This window comes from Macaca thibetana, chromosome 10 (assembly GCF_024542745.1).
Source record: "Macaca thibetana thibetana isolate TM-01 chromosome 10, ASM2454274v1, whole genome shotgun sequence".
NCBI classification, from domain to species: domain Eukaryota; kingdom Metazoa; phylum Chordata; class Mammalia; order Primates; family Cercopithecidae; genus Macaca; species Macaca thibetana.
The window spans coordinates 17167979-17191641 of NC_065587.1; the positions used below are offsets into that span (position 1 = coordinate 17167979).

Below are 23663 nucleotides of genomic sequence, written 5' to 3' on the forward strand. Positions count from 1 at the left end.
ATACCACTCAGACCAGTCGGGATGCGTAGTCCAGAGCTCTGTGAGAAGTTCTTTGTCCTTCTATGCCACTTAAGAGTTTTTCTACAATACCTTTAACCTACACCATTTAATAAGCTTAAAAGGAGCAGCACATGCATTTACTGTATGGCTGCTCTGATTCTTTGGCAAATTTATAAGCTGCTCTTCAGTTGGGGGCATGGATTTGCCTTAGAAGATCGTCTTTAAAGACACTTGCTGAGAATGTTCACAAGTGTGTTGCCTCTTTATGCTCACAGGTGTGTGTACTTTCTTGTTCTTTGCCTTTCCCTATTTCACCCAGACATTTAAGGTAAGTGGGTGAATTTCGATATTGTATGAATTGATAATAGTCCCCTGTGATTATCAAGCACGACACCCATGAGAAACTTGCACGTTCAAATTCTCACCTAATCGTCATAATACACCGGTGGAAACAGGAATTTTTGCCCATATTCTGTGAGTGAGACTATTGCAATTCAGAAGGAATGTCTGTTTTGCTCTGGTTTAATGTGTTGTTCAAGGTCCTACACCTGGAAAGCCAGGATTCCAGTGTAGAACTAGCAAGTCTTAAGTTCAGTCCTCTTCTCCTCCACAACACCTGATTCCAAAGTCACTTCTACATAGATAACCTCATTAAATATTGTAGCAGCTGCAAATTATAAAGCCCAGTTCTGTCGTTTGGTTGACACCACACTGTCGAATTCCACTTCCTTTGCCTCCATGTCTTTGTTTTCCATCAAGAAGATTTGGTTTACTTTCGTGCTCTGAATTTCTGGTTTTCTTTCACTCCTCCAGGAATCTCATACATACAAAGGACCCCAAAATTACCCTCCCAAAGCAGGCTGTCTTTCCCTGCTTGAGGAGGGCATTCCTGAGAATTGGGCTGTTCTTTTTCCAGCAGCCCCCTGGCCTCAGTTGCCTTATCTTTTCTTAGGAACCATCTCTGCTGTGACACCAGATCAGCAGACCAACCACTACACTCCCTTGCTTAAACCACCCGTGGCTTAAGGCAGGCTGCACTTCTTCAGGCCTACAAGGATCTGTGGGATATGGACCCTGTCCACTTTGTAGCCAGTTCCTTCTCTGACATTTTCTTTTCCAGTCTTATGTAACCACAGGCCACGTTCTCTGGCCTCTGGGACTTGGACCTCAGGTGTGTGCTGGTACAGTCACTCTCAGAAAAGAAAACAAATTATTAAAAAGTAATTGTAGCCAGGCGTGGTGGCTCACGCCTGTAATCCCAGCATTTTGGGAGGCCAAGGCGGGTGGATCACAAGGTCAGGAGATCGAGACCATCCTGTCTAGCACGGGGAAACCCCGTCTCTACTAAAATTACAAAAAGGTAACCAGGTGTGGTGGCGGGCGCCTGTGGTCCCAGCTGTTCGGGAGGCTGAGGCAGGAGAATGGTGTGAACCTGGGAGGCAGAGGTTGCAGTGAGCTGAGATCGCGCTACTGCACTCCAGCCTGGGCGACAGAGCGAGACTCTGTCTTAAAAAAAAAAAAAAAAAAGTTATTGTAGTACTTTTGTAGTATAGTCATGCATATGACGGAGATACATTCTGAGAAATGCATTATTTGGCAATTTCATTGTTGTGTAAATATCATAGAGTGTACACCTAGCCTATATGGTATAGCCCAGGGGTCCTCAGCTGCTGGTACCAGTCCGTGGCCTGTTAGGAACGTGACCACACAACAGGAGGTTAGGCACTGCCGGCTAGTGAGAGAAGCTTCGTCTGTATTTACAGCCACTCCCCATCACTCACGTTACCCCCTGAGCTCTGCCTCCTGTCACATTGGCAGTGGCATTAGATTATTGCAAACCCTACTGTGAACTGAGCATGAGTGGGATCTAGGTTGTGGGCTCCTTATGAGACTCTAATGCCTGATGATCTGTCACGGTCTCCCATCACCCCCAGATGGGACCATCTAAGTTGCGGGAAAACAAACTCAGGACTCATGCTGATTTTACATTATGGTGAGGAGTATAATTATTTCATTATATATTACAAATGTAATAATAATAGAAATAAAGTAACAATAAAGATAATGTATTTGAATCATCCCTAAACCATCCCCTTCCCTCAACCTTTGTCTGTGGAAAAATGGTCTTCCAAAAAAATCGGTACCTGGTACCAAAAAGGCTGGGGACTGCTGGTATAGCCTGTTGCCTCTAGGCAGCAAACCTGTGTAGCATGTGACTGTACTGACTACGGGAGGCAATTGTAACACAGTGGTAAGCATTTGTGCACCTAAACATGGAAAAGGTACAGTAAAAATATGGTATAGATGGGCCGGGCGCGGTGGCTCATGTCTGTAATCCTAGCACTTTGGGAGACCGAGGCGGGCAGATTACGAGGTCAGGAGATCGAGACCATCCTGGCTAACACGTGAAACCCCGTCTCTACTAAAAATATGAAACATTAGCCAGGCGTGGTGGTGTACGCCTGTAGTCCCAGCTACTTGGGAGGCTGAGGCAGGAAAATTACTTGAATCCAGGAGGTAGAGGTTGCAGTGAGCAGAGACCACATCACTACACTCCAGCCTGGGTGACAGAGTGAGAGTCTGTCTCAAAAAACAAAACAAAACTATATATATATATATATATATGTGTGTGTGTGTGTGTGTGTGTGTGTGTGTGTGTGTGTGTATATATATATGTATATGTGTATATTATATGGTATAGATGGCATACCTGTATAGGGCACTTACCGTGAATGGCGCTTGCAGCACTGGAAGTTTCTTTCTCTGGGTCAGTCAGCGAGTGACTGGTGTGTGGATGTGAAGGGCTAGGACATTACTGTATACTGCCATAGACTTTCTAAACACTGTGCACTTACGCTACAGTAAATTTGTAAAACTGTTTTGCCATCTTTAGTCATGCTACGTTAGTTTACTGTAACTTTTTTACTTTATAAACTTTGAAATATTTGTAAACTTTTTGACTCTTCTGTCATAACACTCAGCTTCTAACAAACACATTGTATAGCTGTACAAAAGTGTTTTATATCCTTACACTGTAAGCTTTTTGCTGTTTTAAAATCTTTTAATTTTTACTTTTTAAACTTTTTTGTTGAAAACAAAGATACAGCCTGGTGTGGTGGCTCACGGCTATAATCCTAGCACTCTGGGAGGCTGAGGCAGGTGGATTACCTGAGCTCAGGAGTTTGAGATGAGCCTGGACAACATGGTGAAACCGCATCTCTACTGAAAATACAAAACATAGCCAGGCATGGTGGCGGGCACCTGTAATCCCAGCCACTTGGGAGGCTGAGGCAGGAGAATCACTTAAACCTGGGAGGCGGATGTTGCAGTGAACCACATTTGTGCCACTGCACTCCAGCCTGGTGACCCAGCCTGGGCGACAGGGCGAGACTCTGTGTCAGAAAAAAAAAGAAAAGAAAACGAAGATACAAGTGCACACTTTACTTTAGCTGAGGCCCACACAGGTTCAGGATTATCAGTATCACTGTCTTCCACCTCCACTTTTTCTTTCACTGAGAGGTCTTCAGGGGCATGAACATGCGTTGAGTTGGAGTTAGGATAAGGAAACCACCTCACCACAAAATAGTTATGGATCAGGATGGAAAGAACTTAGCCCATTGGCCACGTGGCCAGCCAAAAAGCTCATGTTGTTTTCACCCAATAAGAACCTATGTCTATTAAAAATAATCATGGCTTCAGTTTCTGTGACTACCTCTGGGAGTCCATTCAACACATTAATTATCCTCCGTGTGAACAGACTTCCTGTCTTGTTTGTTTTCTTAGCCTCATTCTGTGCCTTTCAGTTCGTCCCATCTAGTTCCTCTCATAAATTGGTCGCTGTCTTAGCTTGTTCCCAGCATGTTGTCTGGCTCTGCACAGTGCTGTCTTCGGTGAGCAGCTGAGGTCCTGATGGGTCACACTTAGCCGGGGGTTCTCAGAGCAGGAGGATGGGCCTCTGCTTTGGTCAGCCTGTTGGTATTGATCCCCAGACGTTTGTTCTCTGGACGTAGTTAGTCGATGTGCTAATAAGGGACCCTCAGCTGACTGTAAATAACAGCGTATCTGGTGTGCTCGAAGGGAAAGCCTGGATAGTGTACAGAGTTTTCTGCAACCACATGGAGAAGTTGTCTCTACTGCAGTGTTGTGACTGAGCCTCTCTTCAAATGGCGTATCTCACAAAGTGTGGCAGGAACCTGGAGATTAGAAAGGGAAATTTTAGAGCTGAGATGGAAGGAATGAAAACAGAGTGATGACAAATAAAGGGATTGCTCAGGGTGGACATGAGTGGTGACTGGACTGGGCAGGCCTGGCACAGAGGCCTGGAGTAGGGGTGGACACTCTGGCTCGTGGGGACAAAGCGACTTTGGCAGAATGCATTTGACGTGGGATTTCAGAATGGTTAGTTAAGTGGTTTTCTGTATGGTTTTATTAATTTTCATCCTTCATTCCTTGTTTCTTTTTTCATTTGTCACATCAGAGAATTAGTGCTAGTTGGTTTCTTGAGTACATTCGCTAGTGCTTGGGACTGTTCACAAAAGAAGCATCTGTTGGGTCAAAAGCCTTCTCCAGTAACCTGTGGCTTCGAGCCCTCGATTCCACTGTGGGGATTTGAGTGTTCTCAAGTGGGTGTATTGATCTTTAAGGGCTCCTCTGTGGCTTTCTGGATTTCTGCAAGATTATAATTTGACCCCAAGGAAATATTGAGTAGATGAGGAGAAGAACTGGGTCAACAGAGAGCCCAGGAATGTATCAATACTGGAAAGGAAAGGAAAAAGCTCTTATTCTGTCGTAGCAGTTGAGAGCAGATTCACAAAATACACCTCCAAAAGAGGTCCTTGATGGAAAATGTCAGTGATTGACTCAGAGTCAGTCAGAAGCACTCATTGGGATGCCTCCCAATAGTTCTAGAGCCTGGTTTCATTGGATATTACAAGAAAATGAATCGATAAATCCATGGTACACTGTGGGGGTAGATGGATGGATGAATGGGTGGGAAGGTGAGTGAGGGGGTGAATGAGTGAATACATGAAGGAGATGCAGGGAGGAAAGAAGAGACCCACCAACGTGGGCCGTGCAGAAACAGGTGTTGATATATTTGGAGAGGGAGAGTACAACATATACAGTGAAGAGGGCTATCCTTTGGGTATCAGTTGGATGTTTTAAACAAGAAAGAACTCATTCATTTGATCTATAACGAGATCTTGGTTGTTGACCCTGGTCTTGTGGCTCCATAATGTCTGTGCTCTGAATAGGCATCTTGGCAGGTCTTTTTGCCTTCTCATATTTGCAGGATGGCTGCAGGGTCTCCAACCATGAGCCAATAGTAACATTTATCCCCTTCTCGCTAACTGGTTGTTAAACATTTACCAACACACTCTGGCTCCATGTCTTGTATTCACAGCAAGTGACATAGTAGAGGCTCAGTAAATGTTTTGGGGGTGGCCAGGTGTGGTGGCTCATGCCTATAATCCTAGCACTTTGGGAGGCTGAGGCAGGTGGATTGATCTTGAATGCAGGAATTCAAGACCAGCCTGGGCAACATGGTGAAAACCTGTCTCTACAAAAAGTATGTAAGTTAGCTGGGTGTGAGCTGTGATTGCACCACTGTTTTTGAGCCTGGGTGACTGAGATTCTGTTTCAAAACAACAACAACAACAACAAAGAAAATAAAAAGAAAAAAATTTCTGAACAAATGCACAGATGAAGTAGAGTTGCCATATAAAAATGTAGTTCCCTCTGTTAAATTGGAATTTCACATAAACAATGGACAATTTTTTTAGTATAAATATATCCTAAATATTTCAGGGCACATGTTTATACAAGAAAATTTATTGTTTATCAGAAATTCAAATCTAACGGCCATCCTATAGTTTAATTTGCTAAATTTGTCAACCCGAGGATATTGGAATCATTTTAGGGGAACAGATTTGAAGGCTTATCTCTGTTTCCCCAAGTAAGGGCTACCTGTGACCTGTGTTGATCATACTTAATTAAGCATGTGGGGCGAGATGGAAATTTGAGTGTACATTGTGCAAGGAACTGGGACAATTTATCTGGAGGGAAACATGAGTTTGGAATTAGTAGTTAGTAATGGGGAGTTAACTCAGAATTAAATAAATTTGTTGATGGTTTGTAACTCTTTAGAGAAATTTCTTAGTGCTGGTTTCAGAACAGTAAAAGGAAAGCCATTGTCAGCTGGGGTCTGCCGCGTTTCCACGGGGGCCCTTTGCTCAGTGATGTCTGTCTGTGATCCTGGGAGAGTGACAACTTTAGCCTCGCCTGTGCGATGCCACTGCAGTTGCAACTGGGGGCTCATCTGCTTTCCAATCCTTGCCACGTGTTGTTTGATTGGGGAGCTAGGGGAAGAGAATTTCTGAACTGGGAACTTGTTTGAAATACAAATACTTGGACTCTGTTTCAGAGGCAGACGTTCTGGGGACGTAGGGCCTGGTGATCCTACATTTCACCCAGCCCTCCAGAGGACCTCCATGCTGGATAAAATTTAGGAGCCACTGCTATAGATGGTACAAGGGGATGGCACTGTGGAAGAATGTTTGCTTTGCAGTTAAAAGGATGACTGCATATGCAGTGTGGGGATGAGAGTGCAGCCAGCCAGGAAGACCATTTTGAAAAAGTCACTCAGGTGTTACCCAGTATCCAGTTACCAGTCTGCTCATAGGAACATTAATTCAAAGAACCAGGACAACATGGATCTGTTGTACCTCTAAGAAGTATTGGAGGACTCAGTGAGCTTGGAAAAAGACCATCCTATTAGTGGTAAAAAGAGATTTCATGAGTGATGTTAAGAAATGGGAAAAGCCTGAGGTGATAGGCCGGTAACTCTGGGTGGTAGGCCTGACATAGCCAGTAACTTAACAGAGTGATCTCATACAACTGCTTAATTTTCTCTGGACTTCCATTTCTGATTGTGTAAAGTGAAGATTTTGAAGGAACGACTCTAATTCTGATTCTTTCTAGCTCAAGCTTCTCATGCAAAGGTAGGAGCCCAAAGATGGCGGAAGTGGAGCCTCCATCAATTAAGCATGGAGTTCAGGTATTCCTGCTACTTAAATAGTCTCTTCCCCTTCCTGACTTCTTTCCACCTCTTGCCAACATGTCCTTCTGGCAGCATGCCTCCAAAGGTTATGAGAGGGGACTGCCTTTGAATTCCAGAGGACAATCTGAAGGGGGTGAGAAATGTGTCCTATGTTCATTACACAAGAGGTAATCTTTCCATAACCTGAGATGGCGTAGATTGGAATTTAGAGTACGTGGAGGCAGAGTGGGGTTTGAATGGGTCAGAGAGCTGCGTGTGGTTGCTGTTCCTTCATACAAGTACTTGAGGCCAGTTGGGCCAAGGGAGGCCACAGGCCTGAGTGAGAACAAGTTGGGTAACAACGTAGGACCATGCCACAGTCAGTTTTACCTGAGCAGTGAAAATTATCCTGCCAATTTCTTTTGTTTTTCCTTTCTTCTATTGATTTGTTATCAAGATAAATTTATATTACAGTTCTTAATTTGGCATTTATATGATTAAACCAGTTATTATTTGTCATTGTCCCGAGTAGATTATGTGTTGTCTTTTATCTCATTTTTGACTTTGGTCATCTAATTCTATTAAATGGATATAATTATGTCTCCCAGTTTACAGATGAGGCCTCAGGCTTAGTGAGGGTAAGGAATGTCTCCATGGTATCCCGCCAGAGAAGCCGAGGGTTGAACCAGCCTTATCTGACTCTGGAGCTGGGATTTTTTGTCTCCATGCTCTTGAATATGAGGCTATTCTCTGAACAAGGGGGTCCTCATTTTTCCAGGCCAAGACCAGCTTTTTGCATTTCTTTGGAGTTACTTGAGCATGTGTGTGATGGAAGAGGGGCAGCATTTTTAGCCTGCCGATCACCATGGTGGTAGGAGGGCAGGAGTCAGTCTGCATGGACCAGTTTTCAGAATGATTCCGCTTTTCATTATTAACTACTGGGTACTCATTGTTTTGTTTTGATTGTTTTATTTATTTATTTATATACTTTTTCTTTGAGACAGGGTCTTGCTGTCACACAGGCTGGAGTGCAGCAGCACCATCCTGGCTCACTATAGCTTCAACCTCCCAAACTCAAGTGATCCTCTCACCTCAGCCTCCTAAATCGCTGGGAACACAGGCACACGCCACCATAGCTGGCTAAGTTTTTAAATTTTTTTGTAGGCGCGGGGTCTCGCCATGTTGCCCACACTGGTCTTGAACTCCTGGGGTGAATCGATCCTCTCACCTTGGACACCCAAGGTGCTGTGATTACACGTGGGAGCCACTGTGCCCAGTCCTGGGCACTCATTTTAAAGTGCTGAATATCAAGGAGGAAGAGTAAACAAATACATGGATTGATCATTTATGTATTAAGAAACTTTAACCTGAAGGAAAAAAAAGAAAAAGAAAAAAAGAGCCTAAAACAGAACCACCAATTAGGTAATTAAGAGTGCCGACCTGGTTTGCTGTGTCCAGCTGTGTGTGCTGGCTTGTGTGTTTCAAATAAACCACCAGTGACCGCAGAATGAATGAATTCTGAGCTGTGATTGATGTGCCTCCTAGTAGCCAGATATGGTTCCCTGCATTTATGTACTAGTGGAATAGCAGGGGGGATTCCTAGCAAAAGGCTGTTTAGGGATACATTTTAATGTGGTTCCAGAAAGGAGCAGAAACAGCCCTCTCATTTTTCTTTATCTGATCCTGGGGGAGCTAGGACTTTTTTTAAAAAACCAACTGTATCCATTCCTTTAATGATCATCTGAACAGCCAAACCTTCTGGGACTATCATGTATAATCCTTCTCTAAGCTGAATCTATTTTCCCTCATCTGTAGATATATCTATCCCCCTCCTCCTCTTAAAATAAAACTGATTAATTATAAGAAAATAGATATGAAATGAAGCACTGAGTTTCTTCTTAGCACATCTCAGCCCTCAAGTGATAGGATTTTGCTCTCAAGATGGAGAGGTTCCATAAAGGGCAATTTTTCAGAACAAACACACAACAAATTAGCCACAGGATAGGCAATTTAGGTGCCTTTAAAAGTGTAGCTGTCATCCTCACCGTTGACAAATACTTATGATATACCTTCTGTGAGTACAAAGGCGATGCAGAGCAAATTCCTGAGGCACAGAGTCCACACCATGGAAACATAATTTAAATTTCACTCTGGTTGAGGCTGTTGAAGAATGCTCGGGGTCAAGGTTTCTTCCCTGTGTTGTTGCCTCTGCTTTCTTTTTTAGAGACTAATAGGTTAGTGGCTTTTCTTGCTGGCCTCAGCAGGGTGCATGCTACCCACATGTAGACACACACACACACACGCACACACACTCTGTACCCCTCACCCCTCACACACACAGACACACACTCTCTGTACCCCTCACCCCTCAATTTCTATGACTCTAATCACTGTTTGTTTCCTACACTTCTCCACCCATACTTCTCCACCCATTTCTTTCATCTCTTCACCACTTGGAGTCAAGGAGGGGTTTCCTGATTAATTTCCATTGATGACGGAGTAGACTGTGTGACTCACCTAGTTACCCCATGGCTGGACCCACCTTGTAGCCAGTGGGTTCCTGGCCTCAGTGAACATGCTGCTGGTCTCTAGAAGCCTTCGAGCCTGTGATCCATCTGCTGCTGCCTGCCTGAAGACTATTGAGATGCTCAGTGCAGGGCCATTTCTCCCACTGAGGCTGGCATCTTTACTGGCTCAAGACCATTCATTTCCAGTGTTAGGCCTGCCATCCAGGCTCCAGCTTCCCTGTCCAGGTAGGATTTGCCCTTTCCCCGCCCCCCATCCCCAGGGTTGTGCCAAATGGGATAATGGTAGTGGTTAACATTCTTCAGACTCAAACTGCCTGGGGTTGAATCTTGGCATTTGCTCTACTCGTTGGATGGTTTGGTTGGGACAAGTTACTCCAACTTCTCTGGACTTCAGTTTCCTCCTTTACAAAATGGCATACCACTCAATATGCAGCACACATTAGCTCTTACCTTTATTTTCTGAAATCTGGAGAAGGTAATGTCTGTTTAAAACCCGTATTTCTAGGTCAGGCACTGTGGCTCACACCTACAATCCCAACACTTTGGGAGGCTGAGGCAGGAGGATTACTTGAGGCCGGGAGTTTGAGAGTAACCTGTGCAACATAGCAAGACCCCATCTCTGCAAAAAAAAAAAAAAAAAAAAAAAACTAAAACAATAAAAATAAAAATTAGCCAAGCATAGTGGTGCTCACTTTGTAGTCCCAGCTACCTGGGAGGCTGAGGAAGGAGGATCGCTGGGATCCCAGAAGTTGGAGGCTGCAGTGAGCTGTGATCACACCACTGCTCTCCAGCCTGGTGATAAAGCAAGACCTCAACTCTAAAACAAACACAGACAAACTCATATTCTTACCTTTTCCCGTCTGTGTGCTCTTTCCTTTTAGTCTTCTTTCTGCTTATATCATTTGGCCATAGGTAGCAGTCAGTTTTCCTGAACAGCATCCTATGTATCAGTCAGCTGTGGACAGCTCACCTAACTTCTCTCTAGTGAGGAGGTTGACCTCATTCCTGGTTTCCAGGGTATCCTTCAGACCCGTGTTCTATTCAGTATTTTAGGACACATTTAAACGACAGTGTGAAGAATTCCAGATTGAGGCATGGTATAGCAGAGGATTTTAACACAGGGGTTAGAACTCTTGAAAGAGACTAATCTCTTCTAACCTTCAGATCTCGGTTCTTCCCTGTCTCCTTTCCTGCTGCAGACCCCCTGGAACCCTTTGCTCTGGCAGGTTACAAACGTGGAAGCCTGGTGGCCACACCTTGCTCTTGCACAGCTCCTAACCTAGCTGGGCTGTTCTCTCTCCTGCCTTGCTTCACCTTGTTCACCTGGGGAAACTGCTGCACCTTTGTGGGATTAAGCTGGAGCTTGGTGTCTGTCACCCTACAACTGCTCCTATAACACTTGGCCCACTCTTGCTTGCTTGGGATCTGTATCCAGCACAGTGCCTCGTACACAGCAGGGGCACACTAAACGATGAGCAAATGATTTCCTACATAAAGCTTTGGGAGAGTTTGCTACCAAAGATCTTTCCCAGCAGTGTGATTTGTTGCTTTGGACATTTCTAAGTTTTAACTGGTCTTTTGAGAAGAAACATCATACAGCATTTATCTTGCATTCTAATGCCTCTTTTTCAAAATAATGACTTCCCGTTGAAATGTGCCCCTGGTTTTAAAGAATTTTGCCATTTCCTTCTCTAGTGTGTAGGACCACCCCGTTACACTGGGATCGGCATACCTGCCATTGTGGTGATCCTTGATTTATTCTACTCAAATGACAGCAGAGCTGTTGGAATGTTACGAATTCCTCAGGAATTTGCATCATTCTGTTCCTCTGCTCAGAAAAATCAAATGAGTGCCTTGTGCCCATTGTGACCAGTCTAAATGCCTCTGATTAAAAGAACCTTTTGTGGTCCTCCAGGAACTCTCTGCACCTGCTGCTGTCATTCCCATTCTCCTTTCTCCAGCCAGCCAGGGACGAGTTGTCCCTTTCCCCTTGACACACAGTTTGGCTTCTGAGCCTTTATTGCCACTGTCTTCCTAACTTGTTCAGTTCCCTGGCCAGTTCATCACCATGGCCGTCCAGTAGACCGTGACCTAGCCATTTTCTGGGGCCAATTCTTCCAGTTTTCATTTTTAATTTGATTCTTTGATTCACTGATTCAGTGTCTTCTCTTTTGAGAAGACTTTAGTCTTTTAAAACCTTTCCCCAGACTGGTTATTCCTCAAAGGCTTAACACTGAATACAATTTGTATTACATTATTCTGCATTCTTAAGTTTTTTTTTTTTTTTTTTTTAATCTCCACGAATTGCTTGTAAGTGCCTTGCTGTCATGAGCTATTGTCTTCTGCTTCTTTGGAAAGTGCCCAGGGTGGTTCTTTGCTTGTATGGCTACTCACACAGACATTTGTTGAACGGCAGTAGCATTTTCCAAGTGGGAACATAGACAGCAGGGACAGTGGAATTCTACAGTGATGATGAAGTTTTCCTTTTTTTTTTGTTTTCCACCTAGCAAAGGTCTGATGAGAGAGGAAAGTACATCAAAGTAGCATTGGCCAGCTGGGCATGGTTGCTCACGCCTGTAATCCTAGCACTCTGAGAGGCCGAGGTGGGCGGATCACCTGAGGTCAGGAGTTCGAGACCAGCCTCGAACTAACTTTGCTAACATGGCAAAACCCCGTCTGTACGAAAAATGTAAAAATTAGCTGGGCGTGGTGGTGGTGCATTCCTGTAATCCCAGCTACTTAGGAGGCTGAGGCACGAGAATCGCTTGAACCCAGGAATGGAGGTTGCAGTGAGCCAAGATGACACCACTGCACTCCAGCCTGGGTGACAGAGCATTACTCCATCTCAGGGGAAAAAAAAAAAAAAAAAAAGTATTGGCTTTAATTATAAAGGAAAAGTTTAATTGGTTCCCAGAGCTTTCTATCATTTTGTGCCTGGGCAAAGCCCATTATTCTCAAAGGCAGCTTCTTATCCCTGCCTTGATTTGGTTGGTGAAGCTGCCCTGACATGCTGGCTTTGCTGGAGGAAGATACACTGAAGAGATCAAAAGGTCTGGTTTAGATCTAATGCAGTGCTCAGCCATAGGGCAGCAGTCCCACTGTGTCACCCCCTAGAGCAGAATCATGAAGCTTAAAGCTGGGAAGGGCCTTTTGAGGTTCCTTGGACCACTTTGTCCGTCCATCCATTCATGCATTCGGCAAATATTTATTGGGAAACTACTAAGTACAAGGTTTTATAGTAAGCACCATGGAGAGGTCCCCAAGGAAGCATAAAGTACAAATCGGAGAGCCAGTGTCAGTTACATGGGGACTCACTGAAGGATGCTGTGATCATATAGTTGAATGGCCTTTAATGAAGGATTTTAAATACCTTTCCTAAGACTTGTAAATATTAAGAAATTAATTTAAGAATTAGAGAATTAGGCCGGGCATGGTGGCTCACGCCTGTCATCCTAGCACTTTGGGAGGCCGAGGCGGGTGGATCACGAGGTCAGGAGATCGAGACCATCCTGGCTAACACGGTGAAACCCCGTCTTGACTAAAAATACAAAAAATTAGCCGGGTGTGGTGGCGGGTGCCTGTAGTCCCAGCTACTCAGGAGGCTGAGGCAGGAGAATGACATGAACCCAGGAGGCGGAGCTTGCAGTGAGCCGAGATTGCACCACTGCACTCCAGCCTGGGCGACAGAGCGAGACTCTGTCTCAAAAAATTAAAGAATTAAAATGGAGCAAATGGAGAATAGGTACCTCTAAACAACCATGCTGCCTGGACCACCCTGAATAGAGAAGAACGAGTTACGAAGGAAGGGCGCTACTGCCTCACCAATGAAGAGTTTAAATCCAAGTGCAGTCAGTCTTGGCGTGCATTCAACGCAAATGACTAGTAGGGGTAAAGCTAGATAGACCCTAGATATGAGTCCCAGTGTCACTCTTTTTAGATCCATGACCCTCTGGTAAGTTCCTTCACCTTCCTCAGCCTTGGCTCTCTTACTTGTAAAACAGGGCCTGATGCCAGCAACCTCACAGGTCTAGGCAGCTTCGGGGCGTGGTGGGATCGTGTTTTCAGGGTCTTGGAGGTCTGGATTTTAATCCTGGCTCTGCTGCAGATGAGCGGTGTGGCTTCTGAGAAGTCACTTATTTCCTGTGTGTCTCATTTTGCTCAGTGGTATGAAAGTGGTAATGACTGTGATTGGCTGAATCGTGCCCCTCCATTTCCAAAGTTATGTGTTGAAGCCTTAACCCCCGGTACCCAGGAATGTGACTGTTTGGGGATAGGGTCTTTATAGAGGTGATTAAAGTAAAGTGAGGTCATTATGGTGGCCCCTGGTCCGATGCGACTGGTGTCCCTGTAAGAAGAGGAGATTAGAACACAGATACAGAGGAAAGACCTTGTGAAGACACAGGCAGAAGACGGCCAGCTGCAGGCCAAGGACAGGCCTCAGAAGAAACTAACTCTGGACTGGGCGCAGTGGCTCATGCCTGTAATCCCAGCACTTTGGGAGGCCGAGGCGGGCAGATCACAAGGTCAGGAGTTCGAGACCAGCCTGATCAACATCGTGAAACCCTGTCTCTACTGAAAATACAAAAATCAGCTGGGTGTGGTGGCACACGCCTGCAATCCCAGCTACTCGGGAGGCTGAGGCAGGAGAATCGCTTGAACCCGGAGGCAGAGGTTGCAGTGAGCCGAGATCACACCACCGCACTCCAGCCTGGGTGACAGAGCAAGACTCCATCTCACACACACAAAAAAGAAGAAACAAACTCTGCCAACACTTTGATATCAGACTTCCAACCTCCAGAACTCTAAGAGAATGAATTCCTGTTGTTTCAGCCCCCCAGTCTGGTATTCTGTTACATCCGCCCTAGCAACATAGTACGATGACAATCACCTGAAGGGATGAAATACCTCAGGCAGGCATGTAATGCCTGTGTTATGGCGAGGGGAGCTCAGGAGAGCTCCTGGCTAAGCTGGGTATAAGGGTCTCTGTCTACACAGTGGCCACCACAACCCCCTTCCAGAGCCTCTTTTCCCCACAGACAGCCTCAGTGCCCAGTGCACTGTCATATTCCTTAGATTTTTTCTTTTCTCTTCCGCCTCCCTCCTTTCGTTCCTGCAATAGCAGCTCCACATCAGCAACTTCTAACTTCTGTTCAGTCCATGGAGGCTGGACTCACCACAGTGCCAAGCTTGGTTGAAAACACTCTTTTCTCCTCTGGGACAGGTGCTTTCTTAGTCCCGAGGCTGACATTCTACACAGTGGCCAAGGGAATTTTCCCAAAGGGTCGTACTGGGTGATATTTGGGACTGGATCCTTCTCAGCAGCTCGGACATCATCAGCCTGGTCAAGTGTCATCCTCTCTAAGGCCCTGGCTCATTCCATCCTGTGTGTATGCACAGATGTCCATATGATGCGTCTCTGCTTGGTGATTCTGCAGACCCTTCCAGAGCTAAGCACACTCTGGTTCCCTAGTTTCTGTCTCTCTGGCTTCCTCAGCTATGCTTGATATTGTTGATTTTTATGGGGGTTCTCGCCCCCAGGGCCCTCACAGTGCTACTAAAATCATAACGGTGACATCAGCCACTTGGGTGTGTGGGTCGACCGTGGGAGGCAGCTCCATCTGGAAACTAAAAAGAGACACAAAATCTCTTTTGCTTCCCCCGCCCGGACTTATCTGTATCTTTGCAGGTAGACAGGGCCAAGTGGAGAATTTACAAATTGACACTTCTCTAAAGCAACTTGATATTTTAGAAAGTTCCCTTGATTCCCAAGAACTGAGACCAGGGAGTAGGACTGGCTGCAAAGCCAGAGCAGCTGGAGAAAGGAGGGAGGGAGCATGATGCATGTGTGCTTGGACAGGCTTGGCTGTTGTGCATCAGAAATGTAACCATCAACCCCAGCTATAGGATTTCAGGAACCTAGTAACCACTTACAGCTGTTAACACCTTGACACTCTCTACGTTACAGTCAAAGAGGATCCCTGGCAAGCCAGCGTTGATTTTATAAATCTTGTTATATGGAGGTTGAATGCTTTTCCTACTCACCTGGATACTCCCTGTATTTTACCGATGGACTCATAGTAAAATGATGGGGTTGCCTGTGCCAAGGGGCAGGTGTGGCCCCGGGAGCTCTCCCTTTCTCACCTGGCAGATGCATCTAGTGTCAGGGCAGTGAAGGACTGAAGCCAGTGTTTTCCCCATTCCCTCCCACGTCTTTAGTAGCCATGACATTTTTCAGCTGGAATTGGTCTCGCGTGCCAGTTCTGGATCTACTGAAGATGATAGAATTCTTACTCGATGATGGGGTCATGGTTTCTTTTTCAGGCTGCTTTCATTCTGCAGTGGTTTCAGGATCTGAGATGCTGCGGATCAGGAAGAATCTGAGATTGTACCTGCCTGAGGGCAGAAAAGGGCCAATTCACAGGGATTTATGTCTCTGTCTTTTGATGAAAAGAACTTCTAAGAAGGTAGGTTAGCTATGCAAATGATCTGGGGCCCAGGTATTTTCTGTCTGGATTTGCCAAATCACTTCCTTTCTTTAAAGCGATTCAGTTTATTTTTACTAGAACCTCTTCCATCCCCTTCCAGGAGGGAAATCTGAAATTACATCAAGTTACTTGTTTCATAATTTTATTAGTTGTCCTGTGACCAAGACTAACTTACCCCAGGTCACACATTGAGTTATGGGCAGAGTTGGGACTTGAACCTGTGGCTTCTTTCCTAGCCTCGAAGCTCATCCCTTATACCAGGATACTCTTGCTGCTTTCTAGGAGCTCCCCCTTCCTGTGTCCTCCTCTGCAGTGCAGATGGTGCCCCGAGAGGGAGTTTTCCCTCTGTTCTCAGGCCCTGACGAGGTCCCTCTTGGCCATTGGAGGCGGTACCCTGGAGGCTTGTGTGGGGGTGTGGGCTGAGCCGTGTGATCCATGTTTGCTATAATGGGAAGCAGCCCCCAGAGGAGAAAGATATGCATTTGTATGCAGCCAGTCTGATGGGGTTGAAATAAACTCAGCACTGATCAAACGACACACAGCCGGCACGTTGCAGGGAAGACAAACCAACACGGAATGCTGATTTTTCTCACTGTCATGTTTAGAAACCGTCTCTCTTGTCGCCCACCTGGGGCAGTTAACGGTTAGGAGCCAGCCCTGTGTTCAAATCCATTTACTGATGGATGTGTTTTCCATTTATCATCTGTGGGACTCTTGGGGGATGCCTCTTTTCTGAGCTCCAGTTCTTTCATCTATAAACTGGGCATGTTCAGACTAACTCATAGATCTTTAGAGTTAACATAATGTAAGTGCCTTACACAATGCCCGCACGTATTAAACATTCAGTAGTAGGTAGGTGCTACTATGATCATCAGCAACATTATCATGTTTATTGCCTCATTGCCTTGGACGAAAGCGGTAGTGTATATAATAAAGTAGCGTCTAGAACCTGGCCTGTGGTTATGTGTAATAAACGAGAGCTGTTGAAGTAGTGTGGGATAACTCAAAGACCTGAATAATTCAGCAGATACAATGGAGTTGGAAGATTCCAGGGACTCAGATCCTTCTCCCAGCTCTGTATCAAAATAACTGCATTGCCTTGGGCAAGTCACTTTGCTTTCCATAATTTCACTTTCCTCATCAGTCAAATGGGGCTGAGCGTTGTGTGGTATTGGAAAAGAATAACTGAAGTGCTTGGTTCCATGCTGGAATGAAGTAGGGACACGAGCAGTGCTGTCTGATCTGACTTGGTGGGATCGACATTGCTCTTCCTGGAGAGAGCCAGGTCATCACAAGAACCATAAATTGTGCATATCCTTGAACTCCATGATAGACCTTTCAACTCAATGCTTTTATTTCCAGGGAAGTACTGTCTCCAAATATAGATTCTAAAAGAAAAGATGGAAGGGGGTGGAATAGACTGCAAGAATCTGTTCATGACAACACTGTTGAAAACAGCTCAAATTTGAGGATTCAGCATGCCCAGTGTTGCCAGGTGTGTGTTGTGTTGTGTTTTGTTGTGTTGTGTTGTGTTTCCACCACAGAGCCCTCTGTGGCTGTGGGACCTGTCAGATGCATGGGAAGTGTCGCTTTCTAACTTGTGGGGTGCACCATGGTGGCAAGCACAGGTGATGGCCATACCCTCCTGTTTTGATGGAAGGACAGTGACTTGGCCAAGGTTTCATAGCCGTGAAGTGTCTCAGTGAGGATTTGAGCTCAGGCTTCTTGTGCCTTGGATCCTCCTTAGTTTGGGTCCCCTGCTCTGGCAACAGCCAGAGCACTGCTTTAGAGCCTCTGCGTGTCTGGCCATGGCCTCAGGGGTCTAGCGGCAGTGCTAGAGCAGACCCAGCTTGTCAGATCCGGGGCTGCTTAGAGGCCACCTAAGTGATTCCTTTGGCAGCAAGCAACATTCGGCCAAAGGCATAGCTGGCAGGGGCCCTGACGCGGGGTGTGTGAGTGCATAAAGGTTGGTGTACCAAGAGTGAGTGAGAAGGAGGAGGCCGGCTGGAATTCTACCCTTCAGGGCTTTTCTGTGTATAGACAGAGACTGGGCAGAGGTAGGTAGGGACCATGTGTAGGTGGATGATCATCTTTTCCAGGCTTCACTGATGGGTGTCGTGCCTTGCAACAGCAGTGCTCAGGGAATCAGGCTCAGTTACAAGAGGCTCCCGGCAGCTGAGGGTACTGCGCAGAAGGATTGTGGAGAGCTCAATGATAGGATGTTCACAAAGCTTCTGGCCCTAAGAGAGCACTCAGTGAACATGGGTTGCCTGTCCTGTTCCTGGAGTTGAAGCAGGGTGGGACATTTGAACAAGACCTTTGTAGCCATACAGCAGTCATCAGGCCAGGATTCTGGGGAGAAATCCCCAATTTCCAGTAAGTCTCCCTGTCTGCACACCCATGCTCATAGGATCACAGCCCTGCAGATACGTGTATGCATCTTCAAGAACATTAGAGTGGAATTTGGAGGGATGAAATAGCCTTCCATATTCCATTAGGTTATTCCTTTTTTTTATACAGTCATTACAGTCTATAATAAAAGAAATGAGTCAATAAAATGGAGAATTAGACATGTGGTCATTGCTAAGATTTAAGATCCAGAAATTTGATGAGTCAGCGCTTTAGTATCCCTCTGCTGAGACGCTTTAGTGGAAGCTCCGCATTGAGGATAAAACTTAAACTCAGGCTGGTGCACAGATCCTTCCATGACTTGGCCTGAGCCTGCCTCCTCTGATTCAGTTTTCTGATGTTCTTCCTTAACATTCTGGAAGACACACCCTTAACACGTGTATGTTCGTTTTCTGTTGCTACTGTATCAAATCACCATAAACTTAATGGCTTAAAATAATACAGATTTACTCTTTTAAATAACACAGATTTACTCTTTTATAGTTCTGGAGGTCAGAAGTCCAAAATCAGTCTCACTGAACTAAATTCAGGGTGTCCATAGGGCTGTTTTCTTCTGGAAGCTCTGAGGGAGAATCCCATCCCCTTTCCTTTTTCAGCTTAGCAGCCACCTGCATCCCTTGGCTTGTGGCCCCATCCTCTGCAAATGAATCACACCACTTTCTGCTTCCATTATCACACCAACATTCCCTCTGACGCCGACTCTTACTGCATCTCTCTTACGAGGACCTTTGTGATTATATCAGGCCCAGCAGGATAATCTGGGATCATCTTCCACCTCAAGGTCTTTAATCATACCTACAAAGTCCTTTTTTTGTTATGTAATGTGATACTCACAAATTTCAGGAATTATCAGGTGGTCATCTTTGGGAGGCATTATTTAGCCTATCATGATGTATCTCTCTAGTCTTTTTTTTTCTTTTTTTTTACTTTAAGTTCTGGGATACATGACCTGAACGTGCATGTTTGTTACGTAGGTATACATGTGCCACGGTGGTTTGCTGCACCTGTCAGCCCGTCATCTAGGTTTTAAGCCCCACATGCATTAGGTATTTGTCCTAATGCTCTCCTTCCCCTTTGCCTCCAACCCCTCCCCACACCCCGCTAGGCCCTGGTGTGTGATGTTCCTCACCCTGTGTCCATGTGTTCTCATTGTTCGACTCCTATTTATGAGTGAGAAAATGCGGTGTTTGGTTTTCTGTTCCTGTGTTAGTTTGTTGAGGATGATGGTTTTGAGCTTCATCAGTGTCCCTGGAAAGGACGTGAACTCATGCTCTCTAGTCTTTGTACCTGGTGGTCTCACTTCCTAGAACACCTTTTCCTGCCTTCTTTGCCAGGGTAACTCCTATTCACCCTTTAGAACCCCGCCTCAGGGTCTTCTGTTCTACAAGAAGACAACTTTGTACCTAATCTTTCTCCTGCTCTGTTGTTCTGGCAATCTGCCCCTCTTCCTTGCTTATCTAATATCTTGAGCCTAAACATCTAGTAACATTTACTTCACACTGTATTGTAATTATTAGTTTATTTTTCTTGCTTCTGTAGTCCTTGGGGACAGGAGCTGCTATAATCACCCTTTTGTCCCTACCAGTCAGAGCTGTGGCTGCATATGGTAGGCACTAATTTGATGGATGCCCAGGAAAACAGGGACCACAGTAGGAACCTCATCTCACACCATAGAGGCATCCCAAGGAGAAACCCTCTGTCCTGATTTCCATGTAGCCTTCGTTGTCGGCCTGGAATTACATTTCCTCCTGGAAACTGCAGTCTGTTGGGCTTCAGCCTGTCAAGGTCCTGTGTTTTCCTGTCCCTCCGGCTGTCTCATTCCCTCTTTGTTGGTCCGCCGTAGATTAGCCTAAGTAAAAGTGAATAGACAATTTCCTATTAACATTTATATTGCTTTTCTTTTCTATTTCTTGGCAAGGCCCTGAAAACTAGGATGGCTGTGGAAAAATGTTCTTTCATCTAAATAATGTCCCTGTTGGGGCTAGATTCTGGCTTTTGGCTGGGCCTTAGAGAATGGTAGGTGTGGTGGACACATGAGCCACAGGAAGAAAATTAAGGCACAGAGGTCAGTCCAGAAGCTACAGATTAGATTCAGCCAATGCATATTGAGTGCCTACTGTGTGTCTGCACCCATGCTGGGTCTTGGTGCATATAATTCATATCTATCATTTATTAAGTGGTTATTATGTGCCCAGCGCATAATATGTGCCAAGCATTGTTCCAAGTGTTTTATCTCCTTGACTTCTTGAACTATCTCCTTGAACAACCCTGTGAAATGCAGCCACCATTATTGGAGGAGATGGCAGTGGAGCTGGCTTTTGCAGATGAGAAGGATTGGGACAGGTTTTTTATGACAGAGGAGAGGAACACTCACACTAATGAACTAGCGAAATCGCAAGACACAAGTAGATTCGGACATCCGTGAGCACAGGAGGCTGACACTCAAGTATCCCCTAAGAATCTGATTACTTCATTGTGCCCTCCCCCTTTTGAGTTGTCACCATGGATTCCACTTGCAGCAAGGACTGCCACGTTGCCTCCCTATATCCATTGTCCCTTTTCTGCTTAGGAACAGACCTCTGCTTACATTCAGGAGAGCAAAACAGCCAGAGAAATGACTGTGTCTCCCTGCCCCTGTGGCAGTTGGGCATAGCCATGGAACTTCAGGGAAGCCACTTACAATGACTTTTGCTGTTGAGATGCATCCCCGTCTTTGGCTTTCTCTTCCACTACTTTTGGCTGCCGGCCTGCAACAAGGATGTTGATGCTCTAGTGTGATATTGGACACTGAGGGGCCTCAACCTACAGCTGAGGATGGCAAAGCAGAATGATGGGATCCTGGGAAGCCAATGGCACTGTTAAATCACATTCCACCCTACACTACCAACTTACTGACTTTCTGGGAATGTGAGAGAGACATAAAAGTCCCTCTGGTTTAAGCCACTGTTATCAGGAACTTACTGTCACACACTGCCGAGATTAATTGCGGTGGATGCACTGTTCTGTTTCCAACAACCTCCTTTTCGTCTGCAGAACTCCATGTTCCGCCTTCGCTTTATAAAAAACTTTTGCCCCCAATTCCCATTTTCCTTTCCATGTATTGCCATTCTTCTGAAAACACCATCATGGACCCACCCAACCATGTATCCTGACAGCAATGTAAAGGCATCATCTCCAAGCATCTTCATGCACTCTCCCTGTAGCACCTGCATTCACCACTCCGAGTGTGATCCCAGCATCACCTTGAAGCTGCTCAAAAAGACACAACTGCAGGCCCATCCCAAGACGATGAATCAGATCCCGCAGTTTAACGAGATTCCAGGAAATCCCATGTTCCTCTTACAGGGTGAGAAACACTGCCGTCAACATCTTTGTCCTCACTGCCAGCTGCTTACCTCAGACCATGGATGTGGAAATCCACTCTCGGGCTACATTCTCCTGTCCCTCCCGATCTCTCACTCGTCAGCCTTTCCTACAAGCTTAAAAGGTACCTACACGACTGCAGATTGCTGCCCACTCTTCCCTGAACAAAATAATTACTTTCACACTTCCCTACTTTTGTTTCTGTTTTTCCCTCCACTCAGAATGTCCTTCAAGACCTCTGCCTACCTGTGGGTTTACTACTCACTCTTCAAGGCCAGCTCAGACACCACCTCCAGGCCACCAGCATTTGTGGGAGAGGGACTGTGCCTCTCCATCAATAAGAGAGCACCACAGTGGGCTCTGAACAGCTTCTTCACCTATAAAATTCAGAGATGAAGTCCACCGGGACTCTTGGATCAGAATCAGTCCTCTATTCCCCTGAACAGAGCATGGTTCTGGCACCCCCGCCAGCCCTCATGTCATCCCATTTTTGTATTTTTTACACACATACCACTTTGGATTGTGAGGCAGCATTCAGCCTTCCACATAGTGCCTGGTATGCAGTTAATTCTCTGGACATTTTAGTTAAGCTTCAATGAGTGGTGACACTTGAGTGGTCAAGTTGATGGTAGATGGTACTGGGTGTTTTTCCTAGAGCAGCGATTCTCAAACTCTATAGCATGAATCATAGTGACCTGAAAGACTTGTTGGAACACCCTTCTTCTCCTCCAATGTCTGAGTTAGCAGGTCTTGGGAGGCCTCAGAATATGCATTTCTTTTTTTTGTTTTTTTTGTTTGTTTGTTTGTTTTTTGAGATGGAGTCTCGCTCTGTCACCCAGGCTGGAGTGCAGTGGCATGATCTCGGCTCACTGTAAGTTCCATGGCCCGGGTTCACGCTGTTCTCCTGCCTCAGCCTCCCAAGTAGCTGGGACTACAAGCGCCCACCACCATGCCTGGCTATTTTTTTGTATTTTTAGTAGAGACGAGGTTTCACTGTGTTAGCCAGGATGGTCTCGATCTCCTGACCTCGTGATCCACCCGCCTCGGTCTCCCAAAGTGTTGGGATTATAGGCGTGAGCCACCGCGCCCGGCAAATGTGCATTTCTAACTACTGTCTAGGTGATGCTGTTGCTGCTGGTCCCAGGACAACCCTTTGAGAACCACTGTCCTTAAGGAATACATAGTTTTGTTGCCTTTCCTGGAGGCAACAAATCTCATGCCCCTGGAGAGAAGGCAACAAATCTATGTACACGTTAAGGACAGTAGTTACATTGGAACCTGCGATGTAAGTCAGTGGTTGTTTTGGAATCCGCAATGTAAGTCAGTCTTGAAAATAGACATGGGAATTAAATACAGGGAAATTAGGTCAATGGATGAACCAGTAGAGAAGTGTCTGGGGTCAAGAGTGCTTTGAAGTCTTGTTTTTCAGTTTTTTTCCAAACAAATTCACCTAACCTTAGATGCTGCTGAGTGTAAGACATGGCATTATTTTATGTAAAGCCAAGAAATCTTTTAATTAAATCATGGCACAATTTTTTTTAATCCCTTTGAATCTTTCTTTTATGCTTATTGAAAGAACTATTTTAGACTTGGGTTTTTGTCATGTTTTATTGCTATGCCTACATATAAAGGGTAAAGTATAGGCAAATATATTGGCTCAGATATTGCAAAAGCTTCTTCTCTTGGAGTCTCACTCTTCAGAATCCATTTTTCAACTCAGTGCTGTCTCCTGCATCTGTCTATATCGTGCTGTCCTCTGCATCATTGTGAGCATGCAGCATTTCTTATGAGAATCCCGTGAAGACGACGCTTAACCCACTTTGCAGTTCTGTAGAGCTGGCC

The 23663-nt window shown here is 45.5% G+C and overlaps 1 protein-coding gene and 1 non-coding gene across 5 annotated transcripts in view; both read left to right on the plus strand.

Annotated features, from left to right (window-relative positions):
* Positions 1-23663, plus strand: part of LARGE1 (LARGE xylosyl- and glucuronyltransferase 1) — a 633432-nt gene that overhangs the window by 197285 nt on the left and 412484 nt on the right. The gene's annotated exons all lie outside the window — the stretch shown is intronic.
* LOC126929932 (small nucleolar RNA SNORA76) lies at positions 17827-17961 on the plus strand. Its single transcript, XR_007717364.1, has one exon. It is a non-coding gene; the product is annotated as a small nucleolar RNA SNORA76 (small nucleolar RNA).